The sequence below is a fragment of the Uranotaenia lowii genome, chromosome 3, assembly GCF_029784155.1.
Source record: "Uranotaenia lowii strain MFRU-FL chromosome 3, ASM2978415v1, whole genome shotgun sequence".
Lineage (NCBI taxonomy): Eukaryota > Metazoa > Arthropoda > Insecta > Diptera > Culicidae > Uranotaenia > Uranotaenia lowii.
In genome coordinates, this window is record NC_073693.1 from 243,078,283 (window position 1) to 243,088,236 (window position 9,954).

At 43.0% G+C, this 9,954-nt stretch overlaps 1 protein-coding gene across 1 annotated transcript in view; it reads right to left on the minus strand.

Moving 5' to 3' along the window:
* The window catches only part of LOC129751375 (influenza virus NS1A-binding protein-like), a 117,416-nt gene extending 107,682 nt beyond the window's left edge, over positions 1 to 9,734 (minus strand). The window contains exon 1 of the mRNA XM_055746841.1: positions 9,497 to 9,734. The gene's annotated coding sequence lies outside the window, so the exon portion shown is untranslated. The remainder of the gene's footprint in view (positions 1 to 9,496) is intronic.
* Between the last annotated feature and the right edge of the window lie 220 nt (positions 9,735 to 9,954).

The window sequence follows — 9,954 nt, forward strand, 5'->3', positions numbered from 1 at the left end:
ATCCTACACCTGTTCCAGACGTCGCGTCACTCAACATCATCCACCTTGTCTGTCGGTACAAGGCTCGATGACAACTGGGGGCTCGAAACCAGATCTAACATGTCCACACCAGACCACAACACATCGTTGAAACATCGCATCGCTCTTCAATGGAACATGAATGGATTCTTCAATAATCTAATACCATATTTGTTTATGCCGAGTGTACACTCATTCAAATTTCTATTATAATTTTCATAAGATGCGTCTTATGAACCGCTTTTTAGAGTGCAAAATTGTTTTTCATAAGAGTCTTATGAAATTCTTTCAGTTTTCATAATAATATCGTATGAAAAATAGAAGAAACGGCATTGTGAAAAAATAATGAACACATTCACTCATTCTATCAGTAATTTTTCCATCGTCGGGTCGTACGGAGTTATTTTTGATAGTTAGAAGTGATTTTCTAAATGGTAAGTTTGATTAATAGTTTATTTTTTATGTCGCTGAAAACATTTGTGAATTAAAATACTTTTTCATTCACTTACTTTTCAGAAAATCACCGGCCAAATGCACAAGGTCAAAGGACCGGATGAGGAAGAAGAAATGTGTTGGATGGAACCGGGTGATTATGTGCTTATGTGTGTGACCATGGTATAGTTTCGATCAAATATGCCGAAAAAATAAAATAAAAGTTTTATCCATCAAATTTCTTGAACTATTTACATTAAACATGACATTTCCTGATTTCATAAGACTCTCTTATGAAAAACAACAAAAGCTCATTGGAGAAGGTGTTCATCTGAAGAATTCATTCGCGTCATAAGACAATCTTATGAATTTCAATGATTTCTCTTATGGCGCCACTTCATAAGAGAATCTTATGGCATACTTAATAGTATTTTTCTGAGTGTAGCACTAGTGTTGCACTGGTGCACCACTAGGTGCTGTCATTAACTGTTTGTTTATTCGGACGGTGAGAGAACGGAGTAAAGGCTGGTAAACGGTGGATAATGTGCAACACGAGACCCCATAGTGGTCATATCACCTCTTATTCACAACTCCTATCTCTACCTCCCCGCGGTGCCGGCTGGGGTGCGAGTAACCTAAGCGGAGATCGGGTACCCAACCCCGGTGGATGCTTTGGTCGCATGCAGACTGAGAAGGTGGCCGCACGCGTCTGTTCCCCAGGTCAGGGGCGGCGTGCAACAACAACCGAGCGTCTGTTCTCCAGGTCAGGGGCGGCTCAAACAGCGTCTGTCTTGCAGCAAGCGGCTGAATTTATGAAATGCGGCTCCCGCCAGCTAAGTCCAAGATGGCAGCCCCATCGCGGGATAGGGACTTTAGGCTAACAACCTACTGCTCCCGATTCATAACTTGTTACGGAATCCGAAAGAAATGACCGATCTGGAACTTTGGCGACGACTTTTAGCATGAAAACACGGACACGAATTGGAAATTGGAATGTTTTAACCCTTGCCCAACAAGGCAAACTGGAACAACTTGCTAGAGAGGCTAGCCGCCTCAAGCTTGAAATTCTGGGACTGAGCGAAGTCCGTTGGCCTAATACTGGAGAACACAAGACACAATCCGGGCAAGTCCTGCTTTACTCTGGCATACGAGGAGAACATGCTACTCGGGAACGAGGAGTTGGTTTCCTGTTAAGCCCGCAGGCCTACGCGGCCCTCATTAGATGGGAACCGATAAACGAAAGAATAATCGTAGCCAGATTTAGAACACGGGTTAGAAACCTTACAATGGTCCAGTGTTATGCGCCAACTGACGTTGCCGATTTGCAGGAGAAAGAGCAATTTTACAGTCAACTGAACAGCGTGGTAGAGAGAATTCCGAAGGGTGACATTCAAATCCATTTGGGCGACTTCAACGCAAAGATTGGCTCCGACAATCAAGACCTTGAGCGCATCATGGGGCGCCATGGCCTAGGACAGATGAGCGAAAACGGAGAGCTGTTTGTAGAATTTTGTGGCAATAACAACATGGTGATCGGTGGATCGCTCTTCCCCCATCGACCAGCACATAAGGTCACTTGGGTATCCCGAGATGGCCGAACAGAAAATCAAATTGACCACATCTGCATCAGCCGAAAATGGAGAAGGAGTCTTCTTGATGTTCGCAACAAGCGAAGCGCAGACATTGCATCTGACCATCACCTCGTCCTTGGCGAGATACGACTGAGAGTTGCGCGTGTCCAACGGCGCGAGGAGAAAGTCGGGTGTCGATACGACGTCCGCCGGTTGGAGAATCCAGAGGTGAAAAGGGCATACGTTGAACAGCTAGAATCCCGGGCCTCGGAGCTGCCGACAGACGGAACAGTCGAAGAACAGTGGTGTGGAATCAAGAATGCCTTTATCACGACGAGCCATGGTACTCTCGGTAAAGTTTGTGGAAGAAGAAGTGAATGGATGTCGGATGAAACTTGGAGGATGGTCGATGATCGGAGAAAGGCGAAAGTCGGAATTGAGCAGGCATGTACCGGGTCAGCCAAAGCAGCCGCCCGCTTACGATATGCGGAGCTGGAAAAGGCAGTTAAACGAGCTTGTAGACGAGACAAGAGAGCCTGGACAAACTCCCTAGCCGAAGAGGGGGAAAGAGCCGCCGCCAATGGAGATATCCGATTACTTTATGACATTTCTCGCCGCCTCAGTGGTGCAAGGACTAATGCAAGAATGCCGCTGAAAGACCGAGCAGGTCAGTTATTGACCGATCGAACAGATCAGCTCAAACGATGGACTGAGCACTTCGAACAACTCTTCCGAGTCACGAATAGCGATGGTCAACAGAACCCGCAGCTTGAAGCGCCAACAGTAAGTCGCATAAATGGCGTCAACTCGGAAGCGCCCTCGCTGGCTGAAATAGAAGCGGCAATCAAAAACATGAAATCCAACAAAGCACCTGGGATCGATTGCATCCCTGCTGAAATGCTGAAAGCCGACCCTGCCCTTTCAGCACAAATGTTGCACCGTCTTTTCGCTGACATCTGGGATACTGCAACATTCCCGGCCGACTGGATGCAGGGTATCCTCGTTAAGGTCCCGAAGAAAGGAGACCTGACAGAGTGCGGTAACTGGCGAGGCATAACGTTGATCTGTACAACCCTCAAAGTACTCTGCAAAGTGATCCTGAACAGGATCCAGGAGAAAATCGACGCTACACTCCGACGGCAACAAGCTGGATTCCGATCCGGACGATCATGTGTGGACCACATCACAACGCTACGAATCATACTGGAACAAATCAACGAATTCCAGGACTCTCTTCTGCTGGTGTTCGTTGATTTCGAAAAAGCATTCGACCGACTTAATCATGAAAACATCTGGGCGGCTCTAAGGCGACGAGGGGTCCCAGAGAAACTAGTCCATCTCATCGAAGCACAATACGAGGCATTTTCGTGCAAGGTCTTGCACGATGGTGTCTTGTCCGAACCAATCCCGGTAACTGCTGGAGTGAGACAAGGATGTATCTTATCACCGCTACTTTTCCTCATCGTAATGGATGAGATTCTGACTGGATCGATCGACTGTGCACCGAACCGAGGATTGCCGTGGAATCCTTTAACAATGGAGCAACTGAACGACCTTGACCTGGCTGACGATATTGTTTTGCTCGCCCAAACACAACCGGACATGCAGAGCAAACTCGACAACCTCACCGAAAGCTCCAAGGCAGCAGGTCTCAAAGTCAATGTCGGAAAGACCAAGTCGATGGAGATCAACACAGGAAATCCCTCCAGTTTCATGGTAGCTGGGCAACAAGTTGAGAAAGTGGAGTGCTTCCAGTATCTTGGTAGCCAGATAACGCCTGATGGTGGTACCAGGAAAGACATCGAAACCCGGATCAGAAAGGCCCGATTTGCGTTTGCGAGTCTCCGAAACATCTGGCGGTCACGCCAGATCTCTCTACGAACGAAAATCCGAATCTTCAACTCAAACGTCAAATCCGTATTGCTGTACGGGTGCGAAACTTGGTGCACATATGCGGTGACGACGCGAAAACTGCAAGTATTTGTAAACCGCTGCCTGCGGAACATCATCCGCGCTTGGTGGCCTGGCAACTGGATCTCGAATGAGGAACTACATCGCCGGTGTCATCAAAGGGCGCTAGAAATCGAGATTCGGGAACGAAAGTGGAGATGGATTGGGCACACGCTGCGAAAAGATGAAAACGAGATTTGCAGAGAGGCGCTTGACTGGAATCCAGAAGGTCATCGAAGAAGAGGCAGGCCCAGAAACTCGTGGCGGCGAAGCCTAGCCGCTGAAATCCGAACTGTCGACGAGAATCTTGACTGGGACCAGGTGAAGACGCTGGCTCCGGATCGTCAACAGTGGAGGTCTTTTACCACGGCCCTATGCACCGGAGGATCGGCGCGGGATCATTAAGTAGTAAGTAGAGAGAACGGAGTGTGGAGGCGAAGGATGAACCACGAGCTCGCGCGACTCTACGGCGAACCCAGTATCCAGAAGGTGGTGAAAGCTGGCCGGATACGCTGGGCGGGACATGTTACGAGAATGCCGGATGACTGTCCTGCAAAACAGGTGTTCGCTACGAATCCGGTAGGAACAAGACGAGCGGGGGCGCAACGAGCGAGGAGGTTAGACCAAGTGGAGCGTGATCTGGCGAACGTGGGGTGCCCGAGAAATTGAAGAACGGTTGCTATGAACCGAGTGAATTTTAGGAATTATGTTCGTCAAGTTATGTCGTAAGACGGAATACTACACTCAGAAAAATACTATTATGTATGCCATAAGATTCTCTTATGAAGTGGCGCCATAAGAAAAATTAATGAAATTCATAAGATTGTCTTATGACGCGAATGAATTCTGAAGATGAACGCCTACTTCATTGAGAGGTTGTTGCTTTTCATAAGAGATTCTTATGGAAACAGTAAATCACTTTCTAATAAGAAAAATTCTCGATATTTCATGCTGAAAACATTCACTTTATTGTTTGCCAAATTTGTTTAAAATTAAATCCTTCATGGTCACCATCAGCAGCGCATCAACAGACGGCTCCATCAAAGTTTTTTTTTGCCGCATCTTAATCTTCGACCTTTCGTTTTTTGCCGATCAGCTTGCTGAAAAGTAAACAAATAATGTATTTTGGTTTACTAATATATTCAACGTTCACACCAAAAACATCAAATCGAACTTACCATTCCGGAGATAACATTTAACATTGAAGGAAAACTATAATAACTATGAACTGGCGATTGCTTCGTAGATGATGAAAAAAAACTGATGCTATGAATGAATGTGTTCATCATTTTTTCACAATACCGTTTCTTCTATTTTTCATAAGAACATCGTATGAAAATTGAAAGAATTTCATAAGTCTCTTATGAAAAATTAGTTTGGAAGCAAAAAAGTGGTTCATAAGATGTATCTTATGAAATTTATAATAAGATTTCCTCTGAGTGTATGTAAATAAAATAAATAATTATTCGGACGGTGTTGCACTGGTTTTGACCTGGTGTTGCACTGCCATCGAGCGGTAGTGCCCCGAAAATTTCGTCAGTGTTGCGAGAGAGCGTGTGAGTGAGTGAGGTAGCAATACACTGGCGACGATTTGTGTTTGTTTTTATCGGGTACGGTGGAAAGCCTAGTCCACACTAGGAGACGGTTCGTCTCGAGACGGTCTCAGCGTCTCCCATTTTCTTCGGGAGACACTGAGACCGTCTCAGGTTTCCAACAACAACAACAGTCAACAAAGTCCGTCTCATAACAAAAATCGCAGTTCATGTTGCCTAGTGTGGACTAGGCTGAACACTGAACGAGGGGAGAAAACAAATACGGTATAAGTGACTTGGTTTTGCTCACCAACTTCAATCCCCCAACTGTACTTGCTATTCAGGAAACCCATCTCCGGTCAAATACAGAAGGAAGCTTAGTTAACACATTACGGAACCAATACACTTGGAAAACCTCAGCAAAAAACAACATTTATCAGTCCATCGCTCTAAGAGTCCTTACAACCGAGCTCCATCATCAGATTCATTTGGACACTCCTTTCCTAGCACTGGCAACAAAAATCGAAGGTATATTGCCCTGCACAGTTGTTAACATCTACGTTACTATTACTAACGAACCACATCCGAGCTTTGAAAGTGACTTCTCTGACCTGGTTGACCAACTCGAAGCACCTTTCTTAATTCTGGGAGCATTTAACGCCCATCACAGGAATTGGGCTGTGACCGAGATGATCCCAGAAGTAAAGCTATAGCTATACAGTAAGGGTTTTTTTACGCTGATATACGTACCGCGTAAAAAAACCGTGTAAAAAAACCGTTTTAATTCCCGAAAACCGTGTAAAAAAAACCGTGCTAATTCCCGAAAACCGTGTAAAAAAAACCGTGTAAAAAAACCGTTTTAATTCCCGAAAACCGTGTAAAAAAAACCGTTTTAATTCCCGAAAACCGTGTAAAAAAGACCATTCGAATTCTGCGGCTCTGAAGTTCTGACACTTAAGACCTGAGACCTGAGACCTGAGTCCTGAGACTTGAGACTTGAGACCTGGACTTGAGAATGTAGACTAGAGACATGAGACCTGAGACTTTAGACATGACACCTGAGAACTTAGTCCAGGGACCTGAGATCTGAGACACGAGACCTGAGACTTGAACAATGAGACCAAAGACATGGGACATTAGACCTGAGACCTGAGACCTGAGACTAGAAACCTAAGACATAAAACACGAGACCTGAGACCTGAGACATGGGAGATAAGACCTGAGACATGAGACTTGAGACTTAAGACATGACACCTGAGACCTGAGACCTGAGACATGAGACATAAGACATGAGACCTGAGGTATGAGGCAAGAGCCATGAAAGATTAGACCTGAGACATGAGACTTTAGACCTGAGACAAGCTACTAGTGTTATTACCGCGAGAAATTAGTTTAGCTCCGATTTCAACTTGCGACCCCTCTAGTGAAAATTAGTTTAGCTCCGATTTCAACTTTCGACCGGTCAAATGAAAGGGTTTGACTTGTAGGTGACAAAAAATAGTGTCGCGACTTCGCTAGTACAAGCTACTAGTGTTAATTCCGCGAGAAATTAGTTTAGCTTCGATTTCAACTTGCGACCCCTCTAGTGAAAGGGTTTGACTTGTAGATGACGAAAAATAGTGTCGCGTGTTCGCTAGTACAAGCTACTAGTGTTAGTATCGCGAAAAATTAGTTTAGCTCCGATTTCAACTTTCGACCGGTCAAGTAAAAGGGTTTGACTTGAAGGTAACGAAAAATAGTGTCGCGAGTTCGCTAGTACAAGCTTCTAGGGTTAGTACCGGTAGAAATTAGTTTAGCTCCGATTTCAAATTGCGACCCCTCTAGTGAAAGGGTTTGACTTGTAGGTAACGAAAAATAGTGTCGCGACTTCGCTAGTGCAAGCTACTAGTGTTAGTACCGCGAGAAATTAATTAAGCTCCGATTTTAACTTTCGACCCGTCAAGTGAAAGGGATTGACTTGGTGATATTGGTTACAGGGGGTAATCTTGAGAATCCGGGGAATTGAATGGTATTTAAAGTCTAGCGTAACATTTCATAAGGGCGAAACTAGCAGTTAGTTCTAAACGAGAAAAACGTGTTTGAAAATTCGGAACACCTATTCAAATCCTATTTAAAAAATCGACCACTTTTTGTTCAACAAAATAAAAAAATGTGCATTATATTCACTTATTATTCCCTTTTATTGTTTTCGGTTCCAGTTACGCCAGCAAATTTCGCCCAATTGATCGGCCTATAGTCCTAATTGCCGCTGGTAGTGTTCGTGATTTTTTGCTGGTTTTTTCACCAACACTTTTCAGTTTTGGGACAATTAACCTCAAAAACGACCATGTGTGTCGACCGGCTGCCCGTTTTTTGTACCGAGAGTTTTTGAGGTTAATTGTCCCGTCTCATCTGCACACGCTCAGCAAGTGTGCGTAAGAAATGTCAAAAACAACTCTATAGTAAACATGTATGTAGACTCTTTAGATCGGCCGTTTTTGTTTTGGTTTTGAAGTTTCGCCCATTCGTCCTACACGCAAATACTAATTAGGCCGTTTTGTCACACATGGTCAACTCAGTTACGCCTATTGGCCCTACTCGAATAGGAAAATTCACTCCATTTTGAAAAGGCGTAACTTCATGTCCCAACAAAAATGCTTCAACAGGAAGTTTCGCCCAATTGAATTTTTTCAATTTTTTGAAAGTTTTAAGTAATTTTAAGATGAAACCGCGTTTGATAGGTAAAATGTAACCACGTGCATCCGGAATGACCGTTAACTCGATTTGTTTACATTTGGCAGTTTCGCCCTTTTGAAATGTTACGCTAGATATGGTAACCCTAAATATAACTTGCTAACCTACACGGAAAATAATAAAAAGGTAAAATTTACCGAGACAGCAAAGGTGAATGCTCGCAAAAGCCAAAAAGGTAACTTCTACCCATTCGAGGTGAAACTCACCTCACAGCGAGGTAAAATATACCTGGAACGGAGAATGAAAAAAGGTACAATTCACCGAGAAAAAATGTGAATCCAAAAAAGGTAAATTTCACCTCGTAGCGAGGTGAAGTTCACCTGAATTGAGCTGAATCAAAAAGTATAATCTACCTAGAAAGAAAGGTAAATCCAAATAAGGTAAAACTTACCTCGTAGCGAGGTGAAGTTGACCTGGATTGATCTAAACAAAACGGTACAAATCATCTCGAAAAAAAAGTAACTATTTGACGAATCCGTTTATTGAGGTTAAGCTGTTTTGCCGTTTAGGAACAAGTTCTGCTTCGTGCACAATATGTGAAAATCGGAACAAAATGGTAAGTGTTTTCTTAGATTTCATTTAGTTGTGCTGGTTTTCTTCATAATACTTTGCTTTTGTTTCAGATCGGCCCACAGAGCTTCGTGTTGTATTCCCGTCAGCCTTCAGATATTATTCCGGACAAGCCGGACCTGACAAGCCGGACCTGACAAGCTTGGCGAACAAAGGACTTGCCTCAACAATTTTTAAAGAACACGGTGATATATCTCAAAAAAAATATTAGGTAACAGTCCCTATTTATTTCAAATAAATACTAATTTTTTTCATGAATTGTGTTTTTTTTTAAATTAATTATTATTGAAGAAACCAATCAAACAAACAAGCATTTACCTTTTAAATCAGTGAATGGGAAAACGGTATTATTTACTATTTTGCTAGGTGAATGAGAAAATGGTAAAATCTACCTTTTTGCTAGGTGAATTGAAAAAAGGTAAAATTTACCTTTTTGCTAGGTGAATGAAAAAAAGGTAAAATTTACCTCGAAAGAGGGGTGGAAAAAATTCACCTCGCAAAAAGGTAAATTTTACCTTTTTTTTATTTTCCGTGTAGGCTAACCTCATTTGTGTTTCCGAGGTAATAATTAGGGTTAGGCCTGGCCTGAGGAATAGTTATAGCATAAGGTTTTGTAAAATTGATAATAGAAAGCAAAAACATTAAATACTTTTTTCTCTAATATTTCAATTTGATATTGCAAATACATACCAAATTTTCCTCAAAAACCAAACGTCCTCATCGAAGAACAGCAGCAAATAATGTCCCAAACGTTGGCCTTAAAATCACCTACAAACTAGCACAGATAGCACATAACACGACAAAGTTCACAAAATCACGCCATCACGATATAAACCACAAAATACCGGACAATTACATGGAATTCACAAAAAATCACTGAAATATTCTAACTTTAGAACGTAAAAAAAACTAGTCGACATTGATCCGCCTCCGCGGTCAACAAAACAATGAAATTTTATTTTACACACTTCTTTTAAACTCACCATTCATGGCTTAAACACAAACATTTCGTCGTTTTCGATGCATCCAGCGTCGTAGCAAGGGTTGCATGTCCTGAACTGGTATTCGTTTCGAATGATCAAATTGACAAGAAATTAAGCGTATAACTCAAGTTAGGTGAAATTTCGAACCCTTATTTATTGAACACT